The sequence below is a fragment of the Puntigrus tetrazona genome, unplaced genomic scaffold (assembly GCF_018831695.1).
Source record: "Puntigrus tetrazona isolate hp1 unplaced genomic scaffold, ASM1883169v1 S000000003, whole genome shotgun sequence".
NCBI lineage: Eukaryota > Metazoa > Chordata > Actinopteri > Cypriniformes > Cyprinidae > Puntigrus > Puntigrus tetrazona.
Window position 1 is genome coordinate 3940780 of NW_025047683.1, and position 20000 is coordinate 3960779.

The 20000-nt window shown below is 55.2% G+C and overlaps 1 pseudogene; it reads right to left on the reverse strand.

Moving 5' to 3' along the window:
• Positions 1-7877: 7877 nt before the first annotated feature.
• LOC122331916 lies at positions 7878-8036 on the reverse strand (annotated as a pseudogene).
• Positions 8037-20000: the final 11964 nt, after the last annotated feature.

A 20000-nucleotide genomic window follows, 5' to 3' on the forward strand; every position in this document is an offset into this window, starting at 1 on the left:
GTTAATAAAGGCCCTGGATGACAGATTTTCTTTAAGGCCTGCGCTCACAGACTAACCCGACACAGTAACTCTTTGTTGGGCATGTTTTTACTTAATAAAGGCCTGGAAAAATGTTTTTCTATAAGACCTGCGCTCCCTGAACTAACCCGACACAGTAACGCTTTGTGGGCATGATTTTATTTAATAAAGGCCCTGGAAAAATGTTTTCTATAAGGCCTGCGCTCACAGACTAACCCGACACAGTAACTGCTTTGTGGGCATGATTTTTATTTAATAAAGGCCCTGGATAAATGGGCATTTTCCTTTAAGGCCTGCGCTCAGCTGGACTAACCCCGTTACAATAACACTCTTATGGGCATGATTTTATTTAATAAAGGCCCTGGATGACAGTTTTCTTTCAGGCCTGCCCTCACAGACTAACCCGACACAGTAACTCTTTGTTGGGGCGTGATTTTATTTAATAAAGGCCCTGGAAAAATGTTTTCTATAAGGCCTGCGCTCACAGACTAACCGACCCATTAACTCTTTGTGCAGGCGCATGATTTTGTTAATAAAGGCCCTCGATGAATGTTTTCCATAAGGCCTGCGCTCACAGACTAACCCCGTCCACAATAACACAGATTTAGGTATGATTTTATTTATTAAAGGCCCTGGATGAATGTTTTCTACAAAGGCCTGCGCTCACAGACTCGCCCGTTAAAGCAGCGACGCGCGGGAGCACGAATTTCAGAGTTTTTAGAAAAAAAAAAAAAAAAAAAAAAAAAAAAAATTAAAGTTGATGTAAAAGTTGCTCCTGGGTAAGCAGCCACCTCGAGAGTCGCGGTGAAGGGTGAATCGTGTGCCGGGAAGAGGCCTCTCGGTCGGCCTGACTCGGAGCCTCGGAGTATGTATAAATCGGACCTTTCCGAAGTTGGACTTAGTGCAATTTGAAGCGAAAATCATCCAGAGCGCATATTTCAGCGATCTCAGCGGGTTAAGTGCGACTTCTCGGACCTTTCCCTCGACCCGGCCTCCCTGGAGAAATGCACCGTTCAAAACCTAAGTCCAAACATCAAGCGCATATTTCAGCGATCTCAGCCGGGTTAAAGTCACGACTTCTCGGGCCTTTTCCCTGGAAACCCGGCCTCCTGGAGAAATTTTTCGTTCAAAACCTAAGTCCAAACATCAGGCGCATATTTCAGCCGATCTCGGCCGGGTTAAGTCGACTTCTCGGACGCTTTCCCACTCGACCCCGGCCTCCCTGGAGAAATTTTTCGTTCAAAACCTAAGTCCAAACATCCAGGCGCATATTTCAGCGATCTCGGCGGAGTTAAGTGCGACTTCTCGGGCCGCTTTCCCTCGACCCGGCCTCCCTGGGAAATTTTTCGTTCAAAACCTAAGTCCAAACATCCAGGCGCATATTTCAGCGATCTCAGCTCGAGTCATGCGACTTCTCGGGCCTTTCCCACCGACCCGGCCTCCTGGAGAATTTTTTCGTTCAAAACCTAAGTCAAACATCCAGGCGCATATTTCAGCCGATCTCAGCCGGGTTAAGTGCGACTTCTCGGGCCTTTCCACTCGACCCGGCCTCCCTGGAGGAAATTTTTTGCTTTCAAACCTAAGTCCAGACATCAGGCGCTTCATCCAGCCGATCTCGGCGAGTTAAGTCTGCGACTTCTCGAGCGCTTTCCCACTCGACCCCCTCCACCCTGGAGAGATTTTTGCTTTCAAAACCTAAGTCCAAACATCCAGCGCATATTTCAGCCCGATCTCAGCCGGGTTAAGTCGACTTCTCGGGCAACTTTCCCACTCGACCAGCCTCCCTGGAGAAATTTTTTTCGTTCAAAACCTAAGTCCAAACATCCAGGCGCATATTTCAGCGATCTCAGCGGGTTAAGTGCGACTTCTCGGGCGCTTTCCCACTGCGACCCGGCCTCCCTGGAGAAATTTTCGTTCAAAACCTAAGTCCAGACATCCAGGCGCATATTTCAGGCGATCTCGGCGGGTTAAGTGCGACTTCCCGGGCCGCTTTCCCACTCGACCCCGCCACCCTGGAGTAAATTTTTTGCTTTCAAAACCTAAGTCAAACATCCAGGCGCATATTTCAGGCGATCTCGGCGGGTTAAGTCGCGACTTCCCGGGCTTTCCCGCCTCGACCCGGCCTCCCTGGAGAAATTTTTTCGTTCAAAACCTAAGTCCAAACATCCAGGCGCATCACAGCCGATCTACGGCGCGTTAAGCCCACTTCACGGGCGCTTTCCCTGTCCGACCCCGCCACGGGAGTATTTTTTAAGCGTTCAAAACCTAAGTCCAAACATCCAGGCGCATCTCACAGCCCGATCGGCGCGGCGTTCAGCCCACTTCCGCGGGCGCTTTCCCCTCGACCCCACGCCACCCGGAGAGTATTTTTTAAAGCGTTCAAACCTAAGTCCAAACATCCAGGCGCATCTCACAGCCCGATCTGCGGCGCGTTAAGCCCCACTTCACGGCGCTTTCCCCTCGACCCCGCCACCCGGAGGTATTTTTAGCGTTCAAACCTAAGTCCAAACATCCAGCGCATCTCCACAGCCCCATCAAGGCGGGTTAGCGCCACTTCGACAGCGCACCTTCACGAACCCCGAGCTCATCTCAGCCTGCCCACAGACATCCAGGCCCTGCTCGACCGATCCCGCCGGCACACCTGCGCCCTCTCGGGCATCACCTCCGAAAAGCCTCCTGTGAAGGGACCTCCAGAGAGGACCCACACCTGTTCTCCGTTGTGCGGTACTCCCACTATTAAGCGGGTCACTATCTCAGCACAACGCTCTCAAAGAACCGTGCCACTGGTACCCCCCATCGACTTAGGTTTTGGAGGTTTTTCTTCGGAGGGGCCACGCCGCGGCTCCCCGTCCGGCCCAGTCAGCCCTCTCTGGGGCGGCCCTCTCCGCCCGTTCCTCGGTTCCTCTCCATACTGGTACCCCCCATCGACCTTAGGTTTTTGGAGGTTTTTCTTCGGAGAGGCTCGCGCTCCCGTCCGGCCGAGTCAGCCCTCTCTGGGGCGGCCCTCTCCGCCCGTTCCTCGGTTCCTCTCCGCCACTGGTACCCCCCATCGACTTAGGTTTGGAGGTTTTTCTTCCGGAGAGGGCTGCCCGGCTCCCCGTCCGACCCGAGTCAGCCCTCTGGGGCGGCCCCTCTCCGCCCGTTCCCTAGGTTTCCTCTCCGCCACTGGTGCCCCCCATCGACTTAGGTTTTGGAGGTTTTTCTTCGGAGAGGGCTCTACCGCGGCTCCCCGTCCGGCCAGATCCGCCCCTCCCATGGCTCGGACTCTGCCCCTCTCCGCCTGCCACTCTCTCCGCTCCACTGGTACCCCGCGGCGGAGGAGAGTATGCCAACCGAGTCGCCGGCTGGCCTCCTCTCGGACCGACAAAGGTGGATCTGGGGATGACTTTCCAATGGATGCATGGCGAGTGAGCTGCTCTGCCGCCACGAAAGCCTGGCCCAGAATCAAGTTCGTCTCTGAGTCATTTGCACCACATTCTCCACAAACTTCGGTGTTTTTGGTCTGGAAGTAGAGGCGGCGCTCGTTCGGCCGCACCCAGTCAGTCTCGTCACAGCTCTCCTCACGCGCCCGGAGGGCTTGGCGGCTATCCGTGGCCAATCGAAGTACCCATGGCGCCAGCAGTATACGTTGCCTCTTGAGGCGGGATTCTGACGCCCAGGCGTTCAGTCATAATCCGCAGATGGTAACCGCGCCAGTGGCTTCTCAATGGCTTTTGCGCACCGATGTCTGAACCTGCGGTTCCTCGTACTGAGCAGGATTACTATTGCAGCGGCGTTGTATCAGTAGAGATAAAACTAGCCTGTCTCACGTGGTCTAAACCCAGCTCCACGTTCCCTATTAGTGGGTATGGACAATCAGCGCTTAGTGAATTCTGCTTCCACAATGATGGAAGAGCCGACGCCGAAGGATCAAAAAGCGGCGTGCTGCTATGAGCGGCTTGGCGCCTAGGCCAGTTATCCCTGTGGCCAACTTTTCACAGCACCTCCTGCTTAAAACCCAAAAGCCAGAAGGATCGCAGGAGGCCCGCTTTCCGCAGTCATTACTCCTCTGAAAATCAAAAAGATCAAGCGGGCTTTTGCCTTCTGCTCATAGCAGGGAGAGTTTCTGTCCTCCCTGAGCTCGCCTTACAGGACACCTGCGTTACCGTTTGGCAGGTATGCACGCCCCAGTCAAACTCCCCACCTGCCACTGCTCCCGGGACAGGTCGCTCGCGGAGGCGCGGTGGCCAGCGCCGGAGCTGGACTCAGAAGCTTGAGGCCATGCGAGAGCTCGCCTCCCTGCCTCACCGGGTAAGTGAGGAAGCGATAAAGTAGTAGTATTTCAAGCCGGCGCCCGTTAAGGCCAGGGCCTCCACATATTCTACACCCCTCCGTGTCTCTTACAGTACCAGACTAGAGTCAAGCTCAAGCAGGGTCTTCTTTTCCCGCTGATTCTGCCAAGCCCGTTTCCTTGGCTGTGGTTTTCGCTAGATAGCAGGTAGGGACGGTAGGAATCTCGTTCATCCATTCATACGCGTCACTAATTAGATGGCCAGGCATTTGCTTCTGTAAGAAGTCATGAATTACTCCGCCGTTTACCAGCGCCCGTTGAATTTCTTCACTTTGACATTTCAGAGCACTGGGCGAAATCACGCCAGCGTCAACACCGCGCGGGACGCCGCGATGCTTTGTTTAATTAAACAGTGATTCCTGGTCGCACCAGTTCTAAGCCGGCTGCTTGCGCGCGGCGAGGCCGGCGCGGATTGCCCGCCCGCGCGCCCGGCCGCGCGCCCGGCCCGCCTGACCCCGGGGGCGAGAAGCGGCCAGCGGCGCGGGAGTCCCAGCGGGCCGTGGCTGGAGTGATCCGAGAAGGGCCCCGGAGAACCACGCCCAGAGTCGCCCGCGCGCATGGCGGCGCCCCCGCCTGCCCCGGCCGCCACGCGACTGTCGGGGACCCCGGGCCCTCCACCAACCCCCGGACCCGTCCCCCGGCGGCCCGCCCAGGCCGGCCGGCCTTCCCGGACCCGCGAGGTGGGGGAGGCGCGGACGGACGGGAGGCGAAGGCGGGAGAACGAGGAGGAAGGGGAGCCAGCGGAGACCCGAGCGCCCGCGCGAAGCGGGAGCAGGAAGGGAAGCGCCGCGAGGCGGCCGCTCCTACAGTCGAGGCGCGGTCCCAGCCCGCCGCACCTCAGCCCGGCCGGCCCAGCCCGCCGAGCCAATCCTTAGCTCCCGGGATTCACGGATCTGACGCCGACTTCGCCGCTGCCGCCAGTCTAACATGCAGAGGCTGTTCACATGCGCCAGAACCTGCTGCGGATATGCGATGCGGCCAGTAGCGAGACACCACACCCCTTCTCCCGGAGTTTTCAAGGGCCGACGAGAGGCTGACCGGACCGCCGCCGGAACAGCGGCGCTTTCAGCGTGGGCCCCTATCTAGAGGCGAACCCATTCCAGGAGTGCCCGGCCCTTCACGAAAGAGAACTCTTCCGGGGCCCCCGCCAGTGCCTCGGGTTCGTTTGCGTTACCGCGCTGGCGCCTCTCGGCGCCCGCGTCTCTCACGCCTCCGGGTTCTGGGATCTAGACAGACTCGCTTCGATCGGCCAGGGCGACGGAGGCCATCGCCCCTCCCCTTCGAGCGGCGTTCGCCCCATCCCTTAGAGACCGACTGGCCCCATGTTCGCTGCTGTTCACGCCTGTGGAACCCCTCTCCCTTACGGCCTTAAAGCTCGTTTGAATATTTGCTACTACCACCAAGATCTGCACCCGCGGCGCATCACCGGGCCGCGCCCTAGGCTTCAGCGCCACGCGGCGGCCTCCTGCTCGAAATCCGGCGTATCTCTGTCTCGTACTAGCGTCAGTCGTGCGCGTCGCGGCCGGGTATGGGCCGGCAGCTCCAGCGCCATCCATTTTCAGAGCTGAGTTGATTCGGCAGGTGAGTTGTTACACACTCCATAGCAGTTCCGACCGCCATGGCCACCCGTCCTGCTGTCTATATCAACCAACGCACCTTTTCTGAGGTCTGATGGCGTCAGCATCAGGCGCCTTAACCCAGCGGTCGGTTCATCCCGCGGCGCCAGTTCTGCTACCAAAAGTGGCCCACTTGGCGTCTAGCATTCCACGCCCAGGCTCCAGGCCAGCGGCGGGCTTCTTACCCATTTAAGGATTTGAAAGAATAGAGTTGAGATCGTTTGGCCCCAAGGCCTCTTGTCATTCGCTTTGCGGATAAAACTGCCCACATGTGCGGCGAGCTCCAGCTATCCTGAGAGAACTTCCGGAGGAACCAGCTACTAGATGGATTCCCGATTAGTCTTCGCCCCTATACCCAGGTCGGGCGGCCGATTTGCGCATCAGGACCGCTCACGGGCCTCCACAGAGATTTCCTCTGGCTTCCCGCCCTGCCAGGCATAGTTCACCATCTTTCCGTGGTACCATCGCGCGCGCTCTGGCTCCACCTGCCGGCCGAGTGCAGGCCAGGCAGGCGGTGGTCACCGCCCCGCCGAGGCGGGGATCCCACCTGAGCCGGCGGGCGCCGGCGCCGCAGCTTCATTGCGCGTGGGGCTCGAGAGACACCGCACGGCTCGCGTAGCGTTGGGCCTCCTTGGTCCGTGTTTCAAGGGCGGGTCGGGTGGGTGGCGACGACCTCACGCCGGACCTCGGCGCGCCACTTGTCATGCGGGCGGATCCCCGCCTGGCGGCGGCGCGGTCGGGGCGGACTGAGGACGATCCGGTCGGTGCGGCGCCGCAGCGCCCGGGGCAGAGGCCCGTCCCTCCCGCGTCGGCAGGAGAGAAAGGCGCGAGGACACTTCCCAGCGGCGGGGGTAAGCGGCAAAGTCGGGCGTGGGGGCTCTGTAAAGCCGGCGGCCCCGGCTGAGCCGCCTGCCACCGCCGCCCCGGCCCTTCTGTGGCCAAACCGGGCGATCGCGGGCGCACGCCTCGGAAGAAGTGCACCCGGCCAGCGGCCGGCGTCGGACGAGGCGGCGTTCCCAGTCAAGAGATCCGCGCACCAGCGCCCGGGCCGGCAGGCCCGCCCGAGCTGAATCCTCCGGGCAGACCGTCACGGACCCCACCCGTTACCTCTTGGCGGTTTCACGCCCTGTTGAACTCTCTCTTCAAAAGTTCTTTTCAACTTTCCCTCACAGTGCTTGTCGACTATCGGTCTCGTGCAGTGTTGTATAGATGGAGTTTACCACCGCTTTGGGCTGCATTCCCAAGCAACCCGACTCCGAGAAGAACCGCGCCCGGAAGAAAGGGGCCTGCTACCCGGCCTCACACCGTCCACGGGCTAAGCCTCCATCAGAAGGACTTGGGCCTGACCCGCGCCGGGAGAGAAGCAGTCTTCTGTGCGCCACATGTCCCTCGCGCGCCGTGGCGGGCGGGGGTCGGCGCTAGGGGCTCTTCCTCTCCGCTCGCCGCTACTGAGGAATCCTTGGTTAGTTTCTTTTTCCTCCGCTTAGTAATATGCGCTTAAATTCAGCGGGTCGTCTGCGTCTGATCTGAGGTCGTTGTCGGATGGGTTAGGAGCGGCGCGCGCTGCTGCTGCTGCTGCGGGCTGGCCTGAACAGGTCTGGTTCGCGCGCCGGGCAGAGCGCCGAGCGGCGAAGGCGGGCGCGAACCTCCGTTACGCGCGAGGCGTCCCGGCGGAGGGCGGGAGTCACGTCGGCGTGGGCGTGAGGTGCGAACACCCACGGAAGCCGCCGAGAGAAGGAGGGCGCCGCTCGGTCCCAGGCGCCTGGGGCGCCGACCTCCCCTCGTGGAGGAAGCCGGAAGGCGCTCGACTCCCGCCGAGGAGGTGCCCGTGGCGGTCTGCACGGGAGGAGGAGCGGAGGCGGAAGCCCCTGCGGCGCTCCAGCCGCGGGACCGGAAGGGTCGATCGATGGAAGCGACCCTCAGACAGGCGTGGCCCGGGGCGGACCGGACCGGGGCCGCAGAAGTGCGTTCGAAGTGTCGATGATCGATGTAATCCTGCAATTCACATTAGTTCTGCGCGGCTGGCTGCGTTCTTCATCGGACATACGAGCCGGTGATCCACGCTAAGAGTCGTACTGCGTTTGAGTTTACAGCGCCCGGGCGAGGCCGAACTGCACAAGCTTGTCAAAAATAAGGTTCAAAAATACAGAAATTCGTTCCCGGACCGGGCGCGCTGCCCGCGAGAGGGACTTGAACCCACGGTCGAAGGCCTGCTGAGTCCCGCCGGGGTGGCAAAGCAAAGTCTTTCAGAGGCTCGCGGCCTCGGCCCCACCCGTGCCAAGGGTGGGGCGCTCATGATGGAGATTGCTCAAGCCTCATGGGTCAAATTGAACCCACGTCAAGCCTCCCAGAGGCGGCGTTCCCCTTCTCGCAGATCCCTCTCTCGCTTCCGTCTTAGGTTTTTGTGCGGTTCTTTTGCCGTCTTGGATGTTTGACGGCAGACCTCTCGGAGCCACGGCCGCTGGAACATAGAGTAAAATAGGATAGAGGAGTTTTTTTACCCCGGGGACAGGCGCCCCTCGCCAGCGGGAGGACTTTGAACCACGGTCCCGGAGGCCGTGCGGGGTACCCGCCAGGGCCGGCTCGGCCTCCCGCCGCTGGAAAGCAGGGGCCGCCGCCGAGTCTGCGACAGTCAAGTTCTCTCGGATCTCTCTCTCTCTCTCTCGCCTTGGGTTTTGTGCGGTTCTTTTTGCCGTTTTGGGTTTTTGCGGCAGACCTCTCGGGCCACGGCACGCTGGATCATAAGTAAAATAGGATAGAGTTTTTTTACCGGACAGGCGCTCCTCCTTGGCGGGAGAGACTTTGAACCACGGTCCCGGAGGCCGTGCGGGTACCCGCCAGGGCCCGGCTCAGCCCCGCCGCTGGAAGCAGGGGCCCGCGGTGCAGCGACAGTCAAGTTCTCTCGGATCTCTCTCTCTCTCTCCGCCTTAGGTTTTGTGCGGTTCTTTTGCCGTTTTGGGTTTTTGGCGGCAGACCTCTGGAGCCACGGCCGCTGGATCATAGAGTAAAATAGGATAGAGGTTTTTACCCCGGACAGGCGCCCCCTCCTTCGCGGGAGAGACTTTGAACCACGGTCCCGGAGGCCGTGCGGGTACCCGCCAGGGCCCGGCTCGGCCCCCCGCGCTGGAAAGCAGGGGGCCCGCCCGAGTCAGCGACAGTCATGGGGCGCTCGCGGTAGGTTGCTCAAGCCTCCGCGGGAGGTCGTCAAGCCTCCCAGAGAAGCAGCGTTCCCTTCTCGCGGATCTCTCTCTCTCACGCCCGTCTTAGGTTTTTGTGCGGTTCTTTTGCCGTCTTGGGTTTTGAAGCTGGCAGACCTCTGGAGCCCACGGCCGCTGGATCATAGAGTAAAATAGGATAGAGTTTTTTTACCCCGGACAGGCGCCCCTCTTGCGCGGGAGAGACTTTGGAACCACGGTCCCGGAGGCGTGCGGGTACCCGCCAGGGCCCAGCTCAGCCCCGCCGCGCTGGGCGGGGCCGCCAGTCTGGCGACAGTCAAGTTCCTTTTTTTCTTGCTCGCGCTCTGCGCTCGCTTCGCTTCGGTGCTCCGGAGGGGAGAGGCCGCGCCGGAGCCGCCGGCCTCTGCCGCGCACCCGGAGCTTGAGGCCGAGAGAGGTGGGCTAGGCCTCCCGCCGGCGCGTTTCGCTTTGGATCGGGCGGGCGATAATGATCCTTCCGCCCAGGTTCACCTCACGGAAACCTTATTCACGACTTTTACTTCCTCTAGATAGTCAAGTTTGATCGTCTTCCCGGCGCTCCGCCCAGAACCCGCGAGGGCAGCGAGGGGCAGTCCGAGACCTCACTAAACCATCCAATCGGTAGTAGCGGCCAGGCGGTGTGTACAAAGGCAGGGACTTAATCAGCGCGAGCTTATGACCCGCGCTTACACAGGAATTCCTCGTTGATGGAAATAGTTTCAATCCCCAGTCCGATCACGGCGGGGTTCAGCGGGTTACCGCGCCTCTCGGCGCAGGGTAGACACACGCTGATCCGCCCGTGTTAATAGCGCAGCAGCCCCGGACATCTAAGGGCATCACAGACCTGTTATTGCTCCATCTCGCGTGGCTGAAGCGCCACTTGTCCCTCTAAGAAGTTTTTAGCGCCCGACCCAAGTGGCGCGCCACTATTTATAAGCGAGTCTCGTTCGTTATCGGAATGAACCAGACAAATCGCTCCACCAACTAGAAACGGCCATGCACCACCACCCACAGAATCGAGAAAGAGCTATCAATCTGTCAATCCTTTCCGTGTCCGGGCGGGTGAGGTTTCCGTGTTGAGTCAAATTAAGCGCCGAGAGCTCCCTCCTGGTGGTGCCCTTCCGTCAATTCCTTTAAGTTTCAGCTTTGCAACCGCCCTCCCCGGAACCCAAAGACTCGTGGTTTCCGCCGCGCTGCCAGCGGGTCATGGGAATAACGCCGCGCGGATCGCGGTCGGCATCGTTCTGATCGGAACTCTGGCGGTATCTGATAAATCTTGAACCTCCGACTTTCGTTCTTGATTAATGAAAACATTCTTGGCAAATGCTTTCGCTTCCGTCCGTCTTGCGCCCGGTCAAGAATTTCACCTCTAAGCGGCGCCATCCCGAATGCCCCGGCCGTCCTCTTAATCATGGCTCCGGGTTCCAGAAACCACAAAATAGGAGCGAGTCCTATTCCATTATTCCTAGCTGCGGTATTCAGCGGCGACGCTCAAACCTGCTTTGAACACTCTAATTTTTCAAAGTAAGCGCTTTGGGCCCCTCGGACCGGACACCCAGCCAAAGGGCATCCGGGGCGCCTCGAGGCGAGGACCTGGGGCGGGCGGTGGCTCGCCTCTCGGCGGACCGCCAGCCAGATCCGAGATCAACTCTGAGCTTTTTAACTGCAGCAACTTTAATACTCGCTATTGGAGCTGGAATTACGCGGCTGCTGGCACCAGACTTGCCCTCAATGGGTCCTCGCCCATGTGTTTAAGATCGCTCATTCCAATTACAGGGCCTCGAAAGAGACCTGTATTGTTATTACCCCACTACCTCTCCGAGTCGGAAATGGGTAATTTGCGCCTGCTGCCTTCCTTGGATGTGGTAGCGTTTCTCAGGCTCCTCTCCGGAATCGAACCCTGATTCCCGTCACCCGTAGTCACCATGGTAGGCGCCTGATGTACCATCGAAAGTTGATAGGGCAGACACTCCAGATGAATCGTGCGCCGCCCGCGAAGAAAGCGGCGATCGGCCGAGGTTATCTAGAGTCACCAAAGGTACCGGGTCGGGAGGCGGATCCCAGAGGTGCCGGATGGGTTTTGGATCTGATAAATGCACGCGCGTCCTAGCCTCCGCCCCGCGAGGGCGATCGGCCCGGTCGGCGCTTCGTTTGCATGTATTAGCTCTGGAATTGCCACAGTTATCCAAGTGCCGGGTGGAGCGATCAAAGGACCATAACTGATTTAATGAGCCATTCGCAGTTTCACTGTACGGCCGTGTGCACCAGACCTGCATGGCAATCTTTGAGACAAGCATATGTTACTGGCAGGATCAACCAGGTAACCCCTGTGGGTCGTGAGGACCAACCGGCGAAGCGCGTTTTTGCCTACCTGCGGGTCTCAGTCCGCCTGAGAGGGCCTGGGCAGACCCGGCGGACCCTCGGCTAAGACCGGCGCTCATAGAGGCGGCGCAGCGGCTCGAACCTTCCCCGGCGCGAAGTCGCCGTTTCGGGGTGGGTGGCGCTGGGATCGCGGCGGCGCTCGGAAAAGTGTGTTTCACGCGGGGGCGGGGTACCGCGCGGCGGCGTCGCCGGGGCGCGTCGCGTTCTGCCCCTCCGCCCGCGGTGGCGGACCTCTGCGCTCTGGCCGGCCGTCTGGGCCTCCTCCGAAGGTCGGGCGCCTTCCCTCGGGCTGAGGGCCCTGCCGTGCGAGCGTCCAAATTGCCGGCGCGGCGTGCTGTCAAAGCCCAAGCGTAAACCCATTGCCGCGTGCGTGCCTGCCAGGCACTCCCGACCCGCAGCGGCCAGCGGGGCTGGCGTGTGGAGTCTAGGCTGAGCGCGCTTTCGCTCAATCGATCACGTTTGGGCCGAGGGCGCTCTGCGCCGTCGAGCGTCCTCTCTCTCGGCGTCTGTATCCGTGTTTCAGGTGAAGCGTTCGATAGCTCCCTGCGCGGAGCTTCAGAAAGATTGCGTTCAAAACCTAAGTCGATATGGACTTAGTCGTTTTCGACTTTTTTCGCTCAGAGACTAAGTCCACAAAACACGCGTTCACGAAATCGTGTACCCATGTAAAAAGTTGCTCCTGTATGGCGGCCACCTCCAGGGTCGCGGGAAAATTTGAATCATGCCGGGAGAGGCCTCTCGGTCGGCCTGACTCGGAGCCTCGGAGGTATGGAAGTCGGACCTTTCCCGAAGTTGGACTTAGTGCAATTTTGAAGCGAAAATCATCCAGGCGCTTCATCCGACCCGATCGAGTCCGGGTTAAGTCGCCTTCGGACGCTTTCCCTCGACCCCGCCGTCCTGGAGAAATTTTTCGTTCAAAACCTAAGTCCAAACATCCAGGCGCTTCATCCGACCCGATCGAGTCCGGGTTAAGTCGCCTTCGGGCGCTTTCCCACTCGACCCCGCCGTCCTGGAGAAATTTTTCGTTCAAAACCTAAGTCCAAACATCAGGCGCTTCATCCGACCCGATCGAGTCCGGGTTAAGTCGCCTTCGGGCGCTTTCCCCTCGACCCCCCGCCGTCCTGGAGAAATTTTTTCGTTCAAAACCTAAGTCCAAACATCCAGGCGCTTCATCCGACCCGATCGAGTCCGGGTTAAGTCGCCTTCGGGCGCTTTCCACTCGACCCCCGCCGTCCTGGAGAAATTTTTTCGTTCAAAACCTAAGTCCAAACATCCAGGCGCTTCATCCGACCCGATCGAGTCCGGGTTAAGTCGCCTTCGGGCGCTTTCCTCGACCCCGCCGTCCTGGAGAAATTTTTTCGTTCAAAACCTAAGTCCAAACATCCAGGCGCTTCATCCGACCGATCGAGTCCGGGTTAAGTCGCCTTCGGACGCTTTTCCCTCGACCCCGCCGTCCTGGAGAAATTTTTTGCGTTCAAAACCTAAGTCCAAACATCCAGGCGCTTCATCCGACCGATCGAGTCCGGGTTAAGTCGCCTTCGGGCGCTTTCCCACTCGACCCCGCCGTCCTGGAGAAATTTTTTGCGTTCAAAACCTAAGTCCAAACATCCAGGCGCTTCATCCGACCGATCGAGTCCGGGTTAAGTCGCCTTCGGGCGCTTTCCCACTCGACCCCGCCGTCCTGGAGAAATTTTTGCTTTCAAAACCTAAGTCCAGACATCCAGGCGCTTCATCCAGCGATCTCGGCGGGTTAAGTCACGACTTCTCGGGCGCTTTCCCACTCGACCCGGTCTCCCTGGAGAAATTTTTTCGTTCAAAACCTAAGTCCAAACATCCAGGCGCATATTTCAGGCGATCTCGGCGGGTTAAGTCACGACTTCGGGCGCTTTCCCCTCGACCCCGCCACCCTGGAGAAATTTTTGCTTTCAAAACCTAAGTCCAAACATCCAGGCGCATATTTCAGGCGATCTCGGCGGGTTAAGTCGACTTCGGGCGCTTTCCCTCGACCCCCGCCACCTGGAGAAATTTTTGCTTTCAAAACCTAAGTCCAAACATCCAGGCGCATATTTCAGGCGATCTCGGCGGGTTAAGTCGACTTCCCGGGCGCTTTCCCCTCGACCCCGCCACCCTGGAGGATTTTTTGCTTTCAAAACCTAAGTCCAAACATCCAGGCGCATATTTCAGCGATCTCGGCGGGTTAAGTCGACTTCTCGGGCGCTTTCCCACTCGACCCCCTCCACCCTGGAGGTATTTTTAAGCGTTCAAAACCTAAGTCCAGACATCAGGCGCATATTTCAGGCGATCTCGGCGGGTTAAGTCGACTTCCGGGCGCTTTCCCACTCGACCCCGCCACCCTGGAGATTTTTTTGCTTTCAAAACCTAAGTCCAAACATCCAGGCGCATATTTCCAGGCGATCTCGGCGGGTTAAGTCGCGACTTCGGGCGCTTTCCCACTCGACCCCGCCACCCTGGAGATTTTTTTGCTTTCAAAACCTAAGTCCAGACATCCAGGCGCATATTTCAGCGATCTCGGCGGGTTAAGTCGACTTCTCGGGCGCTTTCCCCTCGACCCCCTCCACCCTGGAGGTATTTTTAAGCGTTCAAAACCTAAGTCCAGACATCCAGGCGCATATTTCAGGCGATCTCGGCGGGTTAAGTCGACTTCGGGCGCTTTCCCACTCGACCCCGCCACCCTGGAGATTTTTTTGCTTTCAAAACCTAAGTCCAAACATCAGGCGCGCATATTTCAGCCCGATCTCGGCGGGTTAAATCGCGACTTCTCGGGCGCTTTCCACTCGACCCCCTCCACCCTGGAGGATTTTTAAGCGTTCAAAACCTCGTCCAGACATCCAGGCGCTCGTTACAGCCCGATCAAGGCGGGTTAAAGGCGACTTCTCGTTTTACACATTTACGAACCCCGTGTCTGGATTTCAATTTTCCAAAGGGCCTGGGCTCACACATTAACAACGCAGTAACACTTTAATGGGCATCGTTTTATTTCATTCTCGCCCTGGATGAATGTTTTACAAAGGGCCTGCGCTCACAGACTAACCCTACACACTAACACCTTATTGGGCATAATTTTTTTTTTTCTATAAAGGCCCTGGATGAATGTTTTCTATAAGGCCTGCGCTCACAGACTAACCCCATCACAATAACACTTATGTGGGCATGATTTTATTCTATAAAGGCCCTGGATGAATGTTTTCTATAAGGCCTGCGCTCACAGACTAACCCCATCACAATAACACTTATTTGGGCATGATTTTATTTAAAAAGGCCCTGGATGATATTTTCTACAAGGCCTGCGCTCACAGACTAACCCGACACAGTAGCGCCTTATTGGGCATGATTTTATTTAATAAAGGCCCTGGAGGAATGTTTTCTATAAGGCCTGCACTCACAGACTAACCCCATCACAATAACACTTATTTGGGCATGATTTTATTCTATAAAGGCCCTGGATGAATGTTTTCTATAAGGCCTGCGCTCACAGACTAACCCTATCACAATAACACTTATTTGGGCATGATTTTATTTAATAAAGGCCCTGGATGAATGTTTTCTATAAGGCCTGCGCTCACAGACTAACCCCATCACAATAACACTTATTTGGGCATGATATTATTTAATAAAGGCCCTGGATGAATGTTTTACAAAGGGCCTGCGCTCACAGACTAACCCTACACAGTAACACCTTATTGGGCATGATTTTATTTAATAGAGACCCTGGATGAATGTTTTCTATAAGGCCTGCGCTCACAGACTAACCCCATCACAATAACACTTATTTGGGCATGATTTTATTTAATAAAGGCCTGGATGAATGTTTTCTATAAGGCCCGCGCTCACAGACTAACCTAACCTAACCTAACCTAACCTAACCTAACCTAGCCTAACCTAACCTAACCTAACCTAACCTAACCCCTAACCTAACCTAACCTAACCCTAACCTAACCTAAGCCTAACCTAACCTAACCTAGCCTAACCTAACCTAACCCTTTAACCCTAACCTAACCTAACCCCCTAGCCTAACCTAACCTAACCTAACCTAACCTAACCTAACCTAACCTTATTGGGCATGATTTTTACTCTATAAAGGCCTGGGTGACAGTTTTACACAGGGCCTGGGGTCACAGACTAACCCCATCACAATAGCACTTATTTGGGCATGTTTTTATTTAATAAAGGCCCTGATTGAATGTTTTCTATAAGGCCTGCGCTCACAGACTAACCCGACACAATAACGCTTCATTGGGCATGATTTTATTTAATAAAGGCCCTGGAACAATGTTTTCTATAAGGCCTGCGCTCACAGACTAACCCGACACAGTAACTCTTTGTTGGGCATGATTTTACTTAATAAAGGCCCTGGAAAAATGTTTTCTATAAGGCCTGCGCTCACAGACTAACCCGACACAGTGCGCTTTATTGGGCATGATTTTATTTAATAAAGGCCCTGGAAAAAATGTTTTCTATAAGGCCTGCGCTCACAGACTAACCCGACACAGTGCGCTTCATTGGGCATGATTTTATTTAATAAAGGCCCTGGAACAATGTTTTCTATAAGGCCTGCGCTCACAGACTAACCCGACACAGTAACTCTTTGTTGGGCATGATTTTTACTTAATAAAGGCCCTGGAAAAATGTTTTCTATAAGGCCTGCGCTCACAGACTAACCCGACACAGTGCGCTTTATTGGGCATGATTTTATTTAATAAAGGCCCTGGAAAAAATGGTTTCTATAAGGCCTGCGCTCACAGACTAACCCGACACAATGCGCTTCATTGGGCATGATTTTATTTAATAAAGGCCCTGGATGACAGTTTTCTTTAAGGCCTGCGCTCACAGACTAACCCGACACATTGCGCTTTATTGGGCATGATTGTATTTAATAAAGGCCCTGGATGAATGTTTTCTATAAGGCCTGCGCTCACAGACTAACCCGACACAGTAACTCTTCATTGGGCATGATTTTATTTAATAAAGGCCCTCGATGAATGTTTTGTATAAGGCCTGCCCTCACAGACTAACCCGACACAGTAACTCTTTATTGGGCGTGATTTTATTTAATAAAGGCCCTGGAAAAATGTTTTCTATAAGGCCTGCGCTCACAGACTGACCCGACACAGTAACTCTTTGTGGGCATGATTTTATTTAATAAAGGCCCTCGATAGAATATTTTCTATAAGGCCTGCGCTCACTGGCTAACCCCGTTACAATAACACTCTTATGGGCATGATTTTATTTAATTAAGGCCCTGGATGACAGTTTTCTTTAAGGCCTACCCTCACAGACTAACCCGACACAGTAACTCTTTATTGGGCGTGATTTTATTTAATAAAGGCCCTGGAAAAATGTTTTTCTATAAGGCCTGCGCTCACAGACTAACCCGACACAATGCGCTTTATTGGGCGTGATTTTATTTAATAAAGGCCCTCGATGAATGTTTTCTATAAGGCCTGCGCTCACAGACTAACCCGACACAGTAACTCTTTATTGGGCGTGATTTTATTTAATAAAGGCCCTGGAAAAATGTTTTCTATAAGGCCTGCGCTCACAGACTAACCCCGACACAGTAACTCTTTATTGGGCATGATTTTATTTAATAAAGGCCCTCGATGAATATTTTCTATAAGGCCTGCGCTCACTGGCTAACCCCGTTACAATAACACTCTTATGGGCATGATTTTATTTAATTAAGGCCCTGGATGACAGTTTTCTTTAAGGCCTACCCTCACAGACTAACCCGACACAGTAACTCTTTATTGGGCGTGATTTTATTTAATAAAGGCCCTGGAAAAATGTTTTCTATAAGGCCTGCGCTCACAGACTAACCCGACACAATGCGCTTTATTGGGCGTGATTTTATTTAATAAAGGCCCTGGAAAAATGTTTTCTATAAGCACTGCGCTCACTGGCTAACCCCGTTACAATAACACTCTTATGGGCATGATTTTATTTAATAAAGGCCCTGGATGACAGTTTTCTTTAAGGCCTGCGCTCACAGACTAACCCGACACAGTAACTCTTTGTTGGGCATGATTTTACTTAATAAAGGCCCTGGAAAAATGTTTTCTATAAGGCCTGCGCTCACAGACTAACCCGACACAGTGCGCTTTGTGGGCATGATTTTATTTAATAAAGGCCCTGGAAAAAATGTTTTCTATAAGGCCTGCGCTCACAGACTAACCCGACACAGTGCGCTTTGTGGGCATGATTTTTATTTAATAAAGGCCCTGGATAAATGTTTTCTTTAAGGCCTGCGCTCACAGACTAACCCCCGTTACAATAACACTCTTATGGGCATGATTTTATTTAATAAAGGCCCTGGATGACAGTTTTCTTTAAGGCCTGCCCTCACAGACTAACCCGACACAGTAACTCTTTATTGGGCGTGATTTTATTTAATAAAGGCCCTGGAAAAATGTTTTCTATAAGGCCTGCGCTCACAGACTAACCCGACCCATTAACTCTTTATTGGGCATGATTTTTTATTTAATAAAGGCCCTCGATGAATGTTTTCCATAAGGCCTGCGCTCACAGACTAACCCCGTCACAATAACACAGATTTGGGTATGATTTTATTTATTAAAGGCCCTGGATGAATGTTTTCTACAAAGGCCTGCGCTCACAGACTCGCCCCGTTAAAGCAGCGACGCGCAGGGCACGAATTTCAGAGTTTTTAGAGAAGAAAAAAAAAAAAAAAAAAAAAAAAAAAAAATTAAAGTTGATGTAAAAGTTGCTCCTGGGTAAACGGCCACCTCCGGGGTCGCGGTGAAAATTTGAATCGTGCCCGGGAAGAGGCCTCTCGGTCGGCCTGACTCGGAGCCTCGGAGGGTATGGAAGTCGGACCTTTCCCCGAAGTTGGACTTAGTGCAATTTTGAAGCGAAAATCATCCAGCGCATATTTCAGCCGATCTCAGCGGGTTAAGTGCGACTTCTCGGGCGCTTTCCACTCGACCCGGCCTCCCTGGAGAAAATTTTTTCGTTCAAAACCTAAGTCCAAACATCCAGGCGCATATTTCAGCCGATCTCAGCCGGGTTAAGTCGACTTCTCGGGCGCTTTCCACTCGACCCGGCCTCCCTGGAGAAATTTTTTCGTTCAAAACCTAAGTCCAAACATCCAGGCGCATATTTCAGCCGATCTCGGCGGGGTTAAGTCGACTTCTCGGGCCTTTCCCACTCGACCCGGCCTCCCTGGAGAAATTTTTTCGTTCAAAACCTAAGTCCAAACATCCAGGCGCATATTTCAGCCGATCTCGGCGGGTTAAGTCGACTTCTCGGGCGCTTTCCCCTCGACCCGGCCTCCCTGGAGAAATTTTTCGTTCAAAACCTAAGTCCAAACATCCAGGCGCATATTTCAGCCGATCTCAGCGGGTTAAGTCGACTTCTCGGGCGCTTTCCCCTCGACCCGGCCTCCCTGGAGAAATTTTTTCGTTCAAAACCTAAGTCCAAACATCAGGCGCATATTTCAGCCCGATCTCAGCGGGTTAAGTGCGACTTCTCGGGCGCTTTCCCCTCGACCCGGCCTCCCTGGAGAAATTTTTTGCTTTCAAAACCTAAGTCCAGACATCCAGGCGCTTCATCCAGCGATCTCGGCGGGTTAAGTGCGACTTCGGGCGCTTTCCCCTCGACCCCCTCCACCCTGGAGGATTTTTTTGCTTTCAAAACCTAAGTCCAAACATCCAGGCGCATATTTCAGCCGATCTCAGGCGGGTTAAGTCGACTTCTCGGGCGCTTTCCCTCGACCCGGCCTCCCTGGAGAAATTTTTTTCGTTCAAAACCTAAGTCCAAACATCAGGCGCATATTTCAGCCGATCTCAGCGGGTTAAGTCGCGACTTCTCGGGCGCTTTCCCACTCGACCCGGCCTCCCTGGAGATTTTTTTCGTTCAAAACCTAAGTCCAGACATCCAGGCGCATATTTCAGGCGATCTCGGCGGGTTAAGTCGACTTCGGGCGCTTTCCCACTCGACCCCCGCCACCCTGGAGTAAATTTTTAAGCAAAACCTAAGTCCAAACATCCAGGCGCATATTTCAGGCGATCTCGGCGGGTTAAGTCGACTTCGGGCGCTTTCCCTCGACCCGGCCTCCCTGGAGAATTTTTTTCGTTCAAAACCTAAGTCCAAACATCCAGGCGCATCTCACAGCCGATCTCGGCGCGTTAAGCCCCACTTCACGGGCGCTTTCCACTCGACCCCGCCACGGAGGTATTTTTAAGCGTTCAAAACCTAAGTCCAAACATCCAGGCGCATCTCACAGCGCGATCTCGGCGCGTTAAGCCCCACTTCACGGGCGCTTTCCCTCGACCCCGCCACGGAGTATTTTTAAGCGTTCAAAACCTAAGTCCAAACATCCAGGCGCATCTCACAGCGATCTCGGCGCGTTAAGCCCCACTTCACGGGCGCTTTCCCTCGACCCCGCCACCCGGAGTATTTTTAAGCGTTCAAAACCTAAGT